The sequence below is a fragment of the Ambystoma mexicanum genome, chromosome 11 (genome assembly GCF_040938575.1).
Source record: "Ambystoma mexicanum isolate Mex_15411 chromosome 11, UKY_AmexF1_1, whole genome shotgun sequence".
Taxonomy (NCBI): domain Eukaryota; kingdom Metazoa; phylum Chordata; class Amphibia; order Caudata; family Ambystomatidae; genus Ambystoma; species Ambystoma mexicanum.
Window position 1 is genome coordinate 1,182,523,441 of NC_090934.1, and position 14,190 is coordinate 1,182,537,630.

Genomic DNA, 14,190 nt, shown 5'->3' on the forward strand with positions numbered 1-14,190 from the left:
TTTTATTCCCAAGTGGGGTCCTTGCATTTATATTTTGTCAAATATCACTTGTGTCTAGTGAAACTGCTGTATCCTCTACTAACAATACCCCAACCCCAGCCAGTGGAACAACCATGTCAGGTGGACAGGAAAGCACTGTAAGCACGGTAAAGAGAGGTAAGTGCGATGCTGACACAGACATGAGGGGGGTGGACCTATATCTTACTGACACGGCTCGAGTGTCTAATAACATGTGGTATAAACACATGACCAAAGTAGGCAAGGAAACCACTGAGGAGAGCTGTTATGTCTGCTCACTAATTCCCTATGCCATGAGTGCCTCCAGAACATTCATAGCAACTGAAATACCAGCAGCAAGAGCACAATGCCTAATATACATATCCATGATTACAATCTGAGGAAGATTCCAAGGGAAACGGCAACACTGAGATAGATGTCTCAAACATCATTCCCCTATGAATATAGTTACATAAAGACCCTTGATATGATGAACAATTACTGGCAGTTAGACCAAGCTATACAATATATAACTGATGGGCCCCAGATAGGCGAGATGAAAACAATAACACTGAAAAAGCTGCTCTGCCCGATGAGGGGGTAGAAGAAATAGGAGAACCAGGATGGTGGGAAAGACAACAGATGCTTGTGTATGGCCAAGTATACACAGAGGAAGGATGGAAGGATGCAAATTACTACGGAGACCCGGAGGAGTGATACAAATATGGCTACCAAGAACAAAGGTGACAAGGTACGGAGGAGTGTTCGACAGGTCTACCAGAGGGGGGACTGAACAGAGGGTCCCAGGAATGCCCCTCCTCATGCTCATGAACATGACGAGCCGAAGAGTCAAGTGCACTTGAAGTCACTCATCATTTTTTGGCGGATCCCCAAGTGCACCACCAGCTGACATGTATGCAGGGAGGTATCCCCTCAGACAGCCATTCCAATCTTGCCCAGTGCATATCCTTCCAGATCCAGATAGCCTGTTAGGGGGCATTCTCATTCTATGGCTAATTTCCCTTACCTAGTGAGTCCCTCAGCAGCTTTGCTGGATTTCTGGAGTTTATTTTTCCACTTGGTAAGAGTGTGCCTCTTTTCCCCACTCTTACCTGTGTTTTGTCATGTGCATTTCTACTGTTGCGTGGTCTTGGACTCTGGAGCACACAACCCCAGGAGCCCAAACTTGTTGTGTGTGTTACACAGAACCTTCAGTGCGGTAACACAGGGTTGTCTCTAAGACTTCCCAATGACTCCTTTTTCTGGGGCCGACTGCTGTCCCCCAGAAACAGGTAAAGTTGCCATTAACTTTACATAGTCACTTTAAAACTACAGTCCCAGTACAATCCATCTTACTTGGAGTACTGGAAAGGGTTAAATCCTACCCCTTGTTGTCTGTGCCTCTTTGAGCTTTGTTTTGCTCTTTTAACATTTATACTTGGCTGGTGGCAGTGGTATCTACCCTAACTTTTCTACCACGATTATACAATATAAACGTGGTATTGTTTTTGGCTATTATATTAGCCTCATACATAATCCCACTGGACCAAATACTCTTTCTTTTTGCTTTGGTCAGGTTTAGTCACCATTTCTTTTTGTTTAAGTCCTTCTTGTGTTTTACTTTGCGCGGCAAACCAGGTTTGCCTTCTTTGTTCATCGTCTCTTGGCGGGATTCTGCCAAGAAGACCTCCTCTAGGTGCCTGGGTGTCTAGGTGGGCTGAATGTGAGGGAGCGGTGTAGTCACCCCCTGCACATGGTATCCTAGGAAACCCAAGTCGCACTTTGCCATGATTGGTTGAGGTGGTTGTCTGGACCGGACAACCCCTCTGCTGCGTGATTGACAGCCAGGCTGTGTGAATGGGGGATTTTTGCATAAAAGGCAGGACTCTTGGGCTGGAAGTCAGAGTCAACACCTGAACTGTAAGGAACCGAAGGGAAGCAGAGAAGAAGATGGCTGCTGAAACTACCCTGTCCCAGTGAAGCACTGCTGCAGTCCTGAGCTATCTACCCTTCGATGACCAGAGAAGATCCAGTCCGGAGTCTTCTTCCCTTGAGCCTGGTGGGGTCGGCCAGCTTATCTCCCACAGCAAGAGGATCCTCTTTGTGGTCCAAATCACTGCACCCTGCTATAGTGGTCACGATAGCCATCTGAAGAGCTTCTCCTGTTTTAAAGGAGCGCACCTTTTATTCTCCGTCGCTGCTGCTGGCCTCATCCCTGAGTGGTGCAGACCCCTCCAGATGTCCTCCTTCTCGTCTCTGTGACCGAAGCTCCAGGAACAGTGGGTCTGCAGGAAACTACCAGTAACAACTGCCGTGGCACCAGCTTCTTCACTGAATAAGGTACTGTGTTCGGCTTTGCGGAACTAGGGTGAATCCATTTTCTCCTCCTCCAAGGCTTGCCCTTGTCTTCCTTTCCTCTTATAACTTTTGCTTCCTCTGTTGACAATATCCAAGTACTCCTGGCAACGTTGAATCTTGAATTGTCTGACTGTGTGATCCTCGACAACAGGAACCCGGTTCCACTTGACACTGGCTCCGGCCTATTGACTTTTGTATTTCTGTCAGCGAGTGTTCTCTGATTCTGTCTGACTTGACAACAGTATTGCCTATGATTTTTGCCCCCCAACTCTCTCTGGTTAACCCAGGTGCTAAGTGTGTTTTGCCCCGGTAACATTTCTTGCCGCGGATACGCGTATCTTTAGTAAGACCGAACTGTCAAAAAGTGATTGCATACATATTCACGGCAACGTCTTTTGGTTCACAACTCCGGTCCGCCAAAACATAAGGTACTTACCTTGAGTTGTTCTGTGCCAAGAGAATTGGTTGGTTGTAGCGTATTTTATGTGTGGTTTTGAATTTATGGAAGTGTTGTGTTTTATAACAGACGCTTTAAAAGTAAATGTACTTATATTTTTTAACCTGAAACCTTGAGTCAGTGTTTGCTTGAGTCACAATAATTGTGGTCCCTTTGTGTAATCTCTGCTACTGCTCATATACTCTTGAGATAAGCCTGGCTGCTCCGCTACTGCTACCACTTTAGCATAATAGTACAGGCTTGTACCAAAGGTGAACTTATATTACCACTTGTAGTCTTAATTGTGTGTAGTGGTCCCTAAGGGCACTGCACAGGATTCTGCCTAACATAGCCCAACAGAGATTGTTGATCCGAACACTATAGTGGACTGTATCGATTCAGCGTTGAGAAACCACTGTGCTGATGTCACTAGTGACACCACTACATAGCAGCATTAGCCACAAAGAACACTTGCAGCCATGCATAGCTTACACAAACACACACTCACATGCACGAAGAAAGTGCTTACACAGTTCTGTAAATAGAGGATGGATACAAATACATACTGTCAAAGCTTTTATGATTTTTCTCTTTAGCCAAATGCAATAACGCAGAAAGGCAAGGTAACAAGAGATCCAGAGCAAGCTTGCAGATGCTTATGGCAGTTAACCCAATGGGACTACAGGAGTATACATGAGTCTGGTAGGACCACGTATGGCTAATCTATAGGGAACACCACAAAGCACAGCATGAGCATGTAGAAATCATATTATAAGTCTAAGGAAAATTACAGAAGGTCTCAAGCCACAGAACATCAGACAATAGGGGCAGGCCCAGGCTGCACGAATCGCAGACCGAGACCACAGCCAAGGTCAGAGACAAACAGTCACATTCCAAGCTCCAGGCAACAAAGGGGACAGCAGCAGGAAAATGTAATAAATCCTCATAAAAGCAGACCCAAGGGCTACATTTTGTGGTCCACAACCACATGAAGCAGCCGAACTAGACAATGGGCATTCACCCGTGGTGGGAAGACGAGCTGTTCTCAGAAACCCAGATGAGAAGTGAAACAAGTGTTGCAATGGGGAGAGCAAAACAGGCGAAGGTGGTCTACTACCAGATACAATTCAGACACATACTAATTTCACATCACCTTGAAGAGGTGCACAGAGGGCTGAGAACCGAACTGGGTCCCAGGCCTGGGAAGACCTTGATCGAGCCAATCACGAGACAGAAATCCAGGGGTGGATGGCAAAGAGCAAAGGCCAATGGTAATTCTACGATTTTGCAACAATATAATAGATCATTTTTGGGGATGAGGCAGGTTGGCCACCTGACATGCAAGGGCTAGTAGAATAACCTTTATATAGGCTAGCTAAAGGTGCTACTTCTCTCATTACCCTGTCAGTATCAGTAACGGGGATAGGTTTTTGGGGGAGGGCCCAAGTGATGACGGCATTTGGCATCAAAACTGGGAAATGCACCTTGGAAAATTGAGAGGTACTGGAGAATCGTGATTGTCTTGTATGCTCCCTGTTGGTTTTTTGGAATAAACCACAGTTCTTACTTGCCATGGGATAGCTCCTCTGTTATTTTGGGGAGAGAGCTGTTGGGAAATCAGAAGCAATCCCCAAGACCTCTGGCATACCTGGTATCCGTGCCAACAGGAGGAATCCTGCCAGAGAGAGAGCCCAGGAGTTTTGGATCAGTTGTCATATGCAACTTCTATTGGCATATCTGGGACCGATGGAAACGTTTCCGCCATTGATTGCTGCCATCATGTTTCCTACGTTCCCACTGCAGCGGTCTAGTCTTTTTTAAGATGGCCGCCGCCCGGCTTCAAGACCAGTGCTCATTTACAGCCTGGCGCGTTGCAACTTCCCAGACTTCCTCCTTGGTTGTTCGGCTGTAAGTTTTCCCTTGGCTGTTTCGAGCCCTCTGTCCTTGGTTCCTTTCCGACCCCTGGCCCCTCGGGGCTTCGGTCTGCTTCTCTTCTGCTTCTGCCTCTTCCTCTTTTGTAGGTTCACCCTCCTACGGCTCCCCGCTCTTTCTGTCCTCCGCTGCTGCCCTGCTGGGCTCCCACCTTCGGGCTCTCTCCTGGCTACGGACCTCAAGCTGTTCTCTTCCTGTTCTCTCCTACACCTACCTGGCTTCAATCAAATACTTTTCTCCATGTCTCTCTGTCTGGCATCCCCCTCTCTTCTAGGACTTGCCCACATTCCCGGAACTCTTCTGGCATCCGCTGGGATTTCTTGCTATACTTACTGGCCCTGGAGTTTCATACCACAAGTACCGTTCAGAGGGAGCATTTATCTGACAACAGACAGACTTCTCAGGGTTTTTTCCTTGATAGGCTTTTTTCCCCTGATCATAACAGTGACTTTGATATCAGTTGTGCAAAAAGAGCTGAGCCAAATCGAGACGCATAGCTTTCAAGCGTAGATGAAAGCTGGCGAGTAGAGGTGACCGTGAGAAGCCTGAAGCTGAGGGATGGAAAACCTCAGACAAGTTACCGAGTCCTAGTTGGTGGTGTGACCGATAGTCAGTGGACTGCTGTGTCCAACAATGATGCCGCGACCACAGACCCATTCACAGCACGCAGCGGGCATAGAGGAAGAGAGAGAGAAGCAGAGAAGCTAGAAGCCAACCTGATGAACCAAAGAAAGGATCCCATTCTAATAGCAGGCCTGGTGATGCTAACCCCAAGAGGAAGAGGTAACAGGGAAGGCAGGCGACCCGGGAGAGATACCGAATATAATGAGTGAAATGATCATATTCATCCCATTGAGGACCTTAAATTAATATTCCCTAAGGAAAATGGAAAGTCACATAAGAACATTCATACTCATCTCAGTAAAGAAGAAATAACGGAGAGCACTGAGAGTTATTATTTGAACCCAGATACATGTACCAATAAGGAGAGAACAGTAAAATAACCAAGAGAATCATTACTGGTAACCTCACACTCATCCCAGTAAGACTAAAGAAGTGGAAACCAGTGAGAATCATTACTGGTACATTCATACTCATCCCGGTAAAGACAAGTAAGAATCTGTTACTGGGACGATGATGAAGATTCTAAACTGTCAAGTGAGAAGAGTGGACATTGTGTAGAGAAAAAGCATCAATTGTAATAAACAAAGAGAGAGAATAATAACTCCAGAAGGGGAAAGCAAGGTGTCAAGGACACGATAGAGAAACTGAAGAGCCCTATTTCTAAACTATATGAACTGGTCAAAGTAGTTGCCAAGAACTATCTACAGTTAAGTTACTAAAGTGACTGTGCTGAAAAGCAGACCAAAGGAGAATGGAGTCATTCTCCTGTGCCTTTGTTTATTTTGATAGCAGTAGGGACAGAATAGATTAGCTTTGGACAGAGGACAGATATTTCTTTTGGACTCAACGATGACTGACGAGCACCCCAGTTAGTTTGTGATAGGTCGGGAAAACCCTAGTTTAGGAATAGCTACGAGTGTACATCATTTCATTTGTTCATTAAAAGCCCTTTAATGCAATATATCAGCCTCTGTCCTTCTGACCCGCCACACATTGCATTTCTTTAATGGCATTATGATTATGGGCAAAGCCAACAGATGCGGGAACACTGGCATACGCTTATGAAGCCAGCATGGACATGTACGGACACAGCCATCAAGAAAAGGTTTTTTATTCTGGTAGAATTCTGGCATGTATTATGGGGAAAGGCATCATGAAAATGTGTTATAAAATGCTCCTGTGCACTATGGTGACTTGGCATCTATATAGTTTGTTCATGTTACCCTACAAAATGGATTGTAGAATTTTTCATACAAAGTGTGCTGTGAAATGCACCTTTTTAACTCAATTTTTTTTTTTAAGTACTTGGGGTGGGGGAGAGTAACTCTCTTCATCCAATCCCCTCTTGCTTGGGTCAGGCTCCTTCGCTATGCTCGGTCGCTTCTGCATTTTCATAGGAAATGTTTACGTCCCTCCAATTAAGAAAATAGCTGCCACAGTGTCTTACCAATCCCCTAAACCAACCCAGCGGGCTCAGTTAAATGTGTACTCTCGCTCAGTGACAGTGAACCCTCTGCAGTGACAACCCGTATGCATCTGATGCTATCAAATTGTGGTTTGATCTTACAATTGTTTGAACTAATTCGGACCCCACTCTTTAGATCAGTGCGATTTAAATTGCAGCTGCCTTACACATTCCAAATATTGATTAAGAAGACAACGAATTTCCTTAAAGCATCTGGAAACGGTGCATTAAGGTTACGGCAATACCTAAAACATTTTACAATTATCCAGTTAACATAGCTAGGCAACCTTGACAACCCCATGTACTGCACAGGACATCATGCCTGATACCAGAGAGGATGACTCCACCCATAACACCCTTTGTAAATGTAGCTATTTGCAGCATTGTACTAATGTAGATCATGTTGTTATTTGCTGATCTTTTTATGGTTTAATGCTTTGTTTACACAAGTTATGCCAATGAAAAAAAGGCAAATAAAAAAATGTGAAGACACACTTCACCGTATTTTTCCTGGTCATATGATGTGTACACCGGGGCGGGAATTGTAGTAATAAAAAAAGGTTTCTGTGGTATTATTATTTGACTTGGGGAAACTACTTATCAGCTAGCTCTTCAGTAATTGGTGAAATGCAAAAATATGCAAAACAGTGCTCTTCTATCGGTGGCACCCCAGAGTGGCATGCAAAAAAGCTGCCCACTCTTCCAATGTCAAAGAGACCGAGAGTGCATGCACACACCCGAGAGCATGTACTCTATAGTAACATGCCTAACACGTGCTCTGATCAAAGAGGGATTGGAACAGTTGCCTCATTCTCAGGTCACTACCAGAAACAAGAAGGGGCGATACATAAGCACGTGGCACGAAGCCTGGACTTGCTGTTACATGGATTTCTTTTGCAACTTGGAAACTTGCGTGTGTGACGCGTGCACCGAGTTTGTTTTGGTGTGGAGTCCGTACTAATATAACTGCTCTTCCTTGTACTACCCGCATGCTCTCCTGGCTTCCTCCCTCGCAGCTGGCTCCTGTCATCCTTTCCTGTCTAGACTTCATGCAGTGAATGCAGGGATTTGGCAGGAACAGAACGAGGCCAGTCTAGCAGGGCTCTGGGTTAAGTGCAGGGAGGTTGCCCCGCGCATGGAGCGTAAGCTGAAATTGCAGTAATGCTGAACAAAGTGCAGCAGCCTGAAAGCAAGTACAAAAAGCCTGGCAGGGGTGCCTGGGACCTGTAGGCTCTGGCGGTGAACTGTAACCACAAAAGTGATGAGTGGAAGGTTTTGAATGAAACTGAACCACTGGCATTGCTCTGGGCAACCTTCCACACCACCATTTTTTAGCCCGTGTGTGCCATTGCAAAAGGGGTCCAGCCATATGCAAATCAGTCAGGTACTTCCATCAATGGTAGCAGCCCAGTGCGAACTGCTAAACCAGGTCCCCTCTGCACGGAAACACAAGCAACCCCAGACATATTTCGGCCTTGTTGGGCCTCCTCAGTGAGGTGCAGCTTGGTTCCCTATGGCGCAGCGAGCAAGGTACCCACACCTGGGCAAACCCTCTATCATCCGGAAACCAGTCAGCAAAAACTGAACAGAGTTACGGGGAGAAGGAGGGTGGAGGGAAAGAAAGGAGGTTAGCAAGGGAGAGGGAGAGCCAAGGAGGAAGAGAAAAGGACGTTCTTGAGCAGTTTCCAGAACTTAAGGTACTCAGAGTCAAGACGGGGAGGCTGTTCCAGAGGGAGGCACCTGCAGATTAACAAGGGAGAGCAAAATGAGTTAAATTCTTAAAAATGCAGTACAAAATGCATTAAAAAATCCTTGCAATCTACAATCGGTTCTGTAGGTTAACACATGAAAAAAAAGAGATGCTAGGCCACCAACGGCACACAGGAGCATTGGCTAATATATTTGGAAGATGCCTGTGTCCAGAATATAGGCCAGCATTGCCTATGAAAAGACACACATGTTGGCTATAGACAATACTCTAGTATGCCATGTTCATGCCTGCTGTGCCGATGTATTACAGTATTACCACTGTAAGCACACACTTATGCTGGCTGGGCCGACATATGCCAGTATTGCCCATGCTGGCTTTGCAGAATAATACCAATATTGACACTCTAAGAATGTGCATTTGTATTTGTATTCATTTTATTTGTATCGCGCACCTGGCCCGCAGGCATCTAGGCACATTTCTTGAGAACTGTACAAATGATTACATAGAGGGTACATGAGTTAACAGTTGGTTACAGGCATAGTAAAGTATAGTAGGCGATTGGTCAGACGCCAAAGGCATAGTATTTGAGAGAGAGTACATACATATGCAAAAAGACATAGGGCCTCATTACACGGATGGCGGTAAGGGTTTACCGGTACCGGTATTTTACCGGTACCGGTAAATCCTTACCGCCTTACTACGAGGTCCCTTTGCAGGTTAGGGAATTTAACGTCTGCTTTTTTCAGGCATTAAAAACCAACCCGCAAAGGGACCAGGGAGCTAATTACGGTACCGCAGTTTGCGGTACCGTAATTAGCGCCTTCCCCATTCCCATAGAGCCCTAATGGGCAAAAATGTGAATGGGGAAGGGCAATGGTGGAAGGGGGAATTCCCGCCCCGCCAACCTTGGAATAGGGCGGTAATTCCCCTTTCCACCAAGGCAGTGCTGGTATTTTACCGGCATGAACCATGGCGCTAATAGCGCCATGGTTCACCGCCATCCGTGTAATGAGGCCCATAGTTTCTAAAATAGATGCATATATTTACATGAATATGCAGTTTCGAGAATCGGTACATGTGTTTACAGGAAGGTGAGTGAATTGGAGGAGAGGGTTCACGTGCATGCGGTAGCTTGGTCCTGCTCAGAGAGCCAAGATTTGACTTTATTCTTAAAAGCAAAGTAAGAGGGTTTGGATCTGAGTGTGGAGGGTAGTGTGTTCCACAGTTTGGCAGCGAGGACTGGGAAGGTGGATCCCCCGCCCTTCTGGAGCTTGAATCTGGGTATCGCTAGTGAGAAGACAGTCCAAGATGGCTTTGTCAATATATGCCAGTACTACCACTAAGTACACAACTCATGCTGGCTTTGCCCAGTATGGCCAGTATTGTCAGAATCCCAACTGGCACCATTGAAACACCATTGAAACACCCATACATCCCTCTTTCACTAACAGCCTTTCACCCTTTGTCATTTCATCAACTGTGGGTTAAACACATAGGGCCTCATTACGACCCAGGCGGACTTCGCGGTGCTAAATGCACCGCGAAGCATGGCGGAAAGCCGCCGATAGCGCCATGGGGGTTGGCGGATTTACCGCCCCATTCCGACCTCGGCGGAGCGGTAAATCCCCAATCCCCATTCTGCCCTTCCCCATTCCCATTTTTGCCCCATAGGGTATAATGGGAGTGGGGAAGGAGTTAATTACGCCACCGTAAAATACGGTGGCGTAATTAACAACGAGGTCCCGTAGCGCCATGGTTTTCTCCGGCTGGTAAAACCAGGCGGAGAAAACCTCCATGGCGCTACGGGAACTCGTAGTATGGCGGAGAGGTACGCCATGCACTACGCTGGCGTAATACCCTCTCCGCCAGGGTCCTAATGAGGCCCATAAAATGTCAGAAGCAAAGAAAAACCTTTTACTTAATGCAATGATTTTTAAACAATGAACCCATTTTCCACATAAAATGTGCGCCTACAGCACTAGGTCATAGAAAACGTTTTGCAAACACTGTACGTGTTATCAATGGGTGAAGCATAAAAGGAGCTCAATACACCGTTTTTGCTATTTTTCTAATTAGCAGGAAGCATAAAGTATTCCTCCTTTTTAGCTATAACCACCGATAGTCTGATGTCATCCATACCGTCAATATGTTTCACCAATCTGTGAATGTTAGTGTAGTGTGTTCTTGAAACACAATTTTAAATTTCACGAGATTGCTTTTGTATTTATTTGCCCCATTCCCAGAAACCAGTGTTTGTCTTGACATGTCATCAGATTTCTACTTCATGTACCTCTGAAATGTAGACATGCGAAAATCATGTTAAAGCACACAGGAAGAGGGTGCAAGTGATAGAATAAGGGTCCCTTGAGCAGATTAGTTAAGTCTGCGGGCCATGCGTCAACACTGGCAGTCCAAGAATAATGTGTTTGACAGGAGCAAAGATGGACACAGGCCAACAAGCTTTAAGTGTTACAGTGTTGGAGGCCTCGGATCCTTGTGTGCGGCCTTGACGTCATAACACGTCTGTGAGCTGTATGTGCGATAGCATTATAAAGGGGCCTGAGAACTATGGGTGCACGTGCTTAAAGGGCTGAGATATATGTGAAAATTAGCAGCATGTGAGTCTTGTGTGTGGACATATCAACAATAACAGTGCTAGAGAAAGGTCCGTGGACATTGCGTGCCAGCGTTGTGTGGGCGTTTTGTTTGACAGGATGTGGTTCCCATCCGATGGCCGATTTCTTTTATTTACCTGATCGATTATTCTATAAATAGTGTCATATTGTGATTTGCTTCAATAAAGAGCAGAGAGGCTGTATCGCTGGTTCTTGTCTCATTTGAGTGTTCAGGCCTTTTGATGGTTTACATTGTGTTGATGCCATGGCTGCCTTTTTGCGTATTGGAGCAATGTCTGATTTTTTGTGGATCAATCAAGGAAGTGGACAGGCCTTTCCGTTGCCAAACATAATTTCCTGTAGTAAATATTCACTGATTGGCTAACGCTGAGATGCATATTCCTCTGCAGCAATCCCTCAGAATGTATGCGTACGGAGTAAGCAGTGCTTGTTTTTGATCTGACCAGAGGGAAAGACAGGGCATGGTACTCAAAAGGAAGGGGTGCCCTCAAAGAACCTTTCTGCTTCAGTTAGTGTGTAGAAAATATACAATCAGCATGAAGATAGCAGTTGTATTAAAGACACACTGCGCACCTGGAAACAAAAGGCCTGCTATTTTCTTCACAAAGTTTTCAAACAAACTCACTGGGCCTCATTACGACCCTGGCGGAAAGTGACTGACCGGACCGCAACAGCGTAAATAGCGTTTCCGCCATTGCACGAAGGAGCAAAGTGCGGCCAATCACGACCCATCGGGCACGAGCATTACGCCATGGCGGAATCCGAAAGGCTGCGATGGCGGAAATGACCCCAAAACGGCCCTTACCGCCGCCGTACGCTGCACCAGGTGCAATACCGCCACCCATCTTAGCGGTCACCGTAATGAGCGGTCACCGTAACGAGCGTGCACCGCAAATTACGGCCACCGTAAATATACGGAAACGGAAGTAAAAGCATGTGGCCGGAACGGGAAACAGCACGCCGCACAACTATAAAATCCGAATCCCAACACAACCATAAAAAATCCGACCCTGACACACATCCCAACCCGTTAGCAACCCCAGTTAAAAAAATAAATATGGGAAAGGTAGCCAAGAAAGCGTGTGACCGCAAGCGGCAGGTACACTTCTCCCGAGAGGAACTGACCGTGCTCACCGAGACCCTACAGGAAAATTCCGCCGTCGTCTTCTCCAGTCAAATGACCAGGACGGCCCTTGCCAACAAGAAGGCCATATGGGCCCTGGTGGCACAGCGCGTAAGTGCGGTGGGGACAACACCCCGCACGCCACAGCAATGTCGCAAGCGGTGGGACGACCTGCGGATCCGCGTACGCAGCATACTTTCTGCGAACAGGAACATCGCCACAGCTACCGGGGGGGGTTCAGAGTCGCCCATCAAGTTGACCCCCTGGGAGGAAATCTGCGCCTCCACCATAGGAATGGAGAGCATAGAGGGAGTCGGAGGGATGGAGAAAGGAGTGCCGACATCCGGAGAATCAGGTAGGTTGGCCAAGAGAAACAATGCGAAATCCACAAACCACGAACATGTGCAGTACCATGTGACCCCATAGTGCAATACATACTTTGCCCTGACAGCGCCCTCTAAAAGTCAGAATGAACAAACAAATCAATCAAGAAGCCATAAACAACCCCTACATGTGCAGCATGCACCCCCTAACTGCAGGCAGCCAAATGAATGCATCCTCAATCCACACGAAAATGAGACCACCTCCAAGGCCCAGTCCCAAATCAGCCTCATGTACCACCCCAATGCATTTGATACGTTGCCATTCCAAATCCGACAGACCCATAACTAACGCTCGCCCCTCTTTACTCCACCACAGGGTCCGATACCAACGACGAGCTGCAGGACACCCCTACCAGCACGCCTGCAAAGAGGGCCAGGACCAACGTCCCAAGAGCCTCCACCTCAGGTGCAAGGATCAAGACACGGCAGCAGCAGGAATCAAGTGGCAGCACACTGGAGGGGACTGCAACAGGCACCCCAGCAGCCAGCAAGTCCACAACCCCAGCACCACAGGTCCCCCCAAAGAACGTATCTGATGGCACTGCCTCTGGTGGTAGCAGCACCATAGGTGACACAGCTGTCATGCCAGCATGCTCCGACACGGAAAACAGTGCTGGCGACGTAGGTACCATCCATGACCTTTCCCAATCCCCCTGCATGTTCCATCCCCTACACCATGACGAAACCACGCAGGGGCACCCTGAAGACGACGACTGGCCAACCCCCACAAGTCCTGTGCCAAGGCAACATGTGTTGAGCAGCCCCCCTGTCACACCACCGCAAATGTCCATGGCCCAGCAGAGGCAACAGTCCCTCGACCTGCTGATCGAGCAACAGCAGGAAGCGTCCACGCTACTCAAGGACCATGCAAATGAATGCGGGGGTTCCAGGGCAGCCATGGAAACATCCACCGAGACACTCAGGGCACAAATAGAGAAAAGTAGTGAGAGCCTCAGGGGAGAAATGGAGAGAAGCACCGAGAGCCTGAGAGCACAAATGGAGAAAAGCACCGAGAGCCTGAGGGGGGAACTGCATGCGACGTCCAAAGACGTTTGTGCTGAACTTGCTGCTGTGCGCCGTGTGCTCTCGGAGCTCTCACAAACCCTCAGAGACATGCATGGACGCGAGCAGGCAGAGACATCATCCGTGGCAAGTTCCGTCCAGGGCAGCCCCCAACGCAGATCTGGCAGGAACCTGCGGTCCACGGGCAGGGGTGCCCCTGATACCCGTAGAGGGGGCTTGCAATAGCGTCTACCCACGGACAGCATGCATATTTGGACACTGGTGTTGGGGGGGGAGGTAGTAGGGTGGAGGGGGTGTGTTGGGCTTCACTGGGTGGCGGGTCCATAGGGTGTATAAATCAAATCACATTAACAATACAGCACCTCATTATCATCCAATGACATGTGTGGACATTGATATTTGCGTACGAGGCCTTCATAGGCGTACAGTCCACAATGTGCCTGTACTACACACACACAGTGCCACAGGTCCCCTTTCCGTGTAATAGGCACCATGCGTGGTT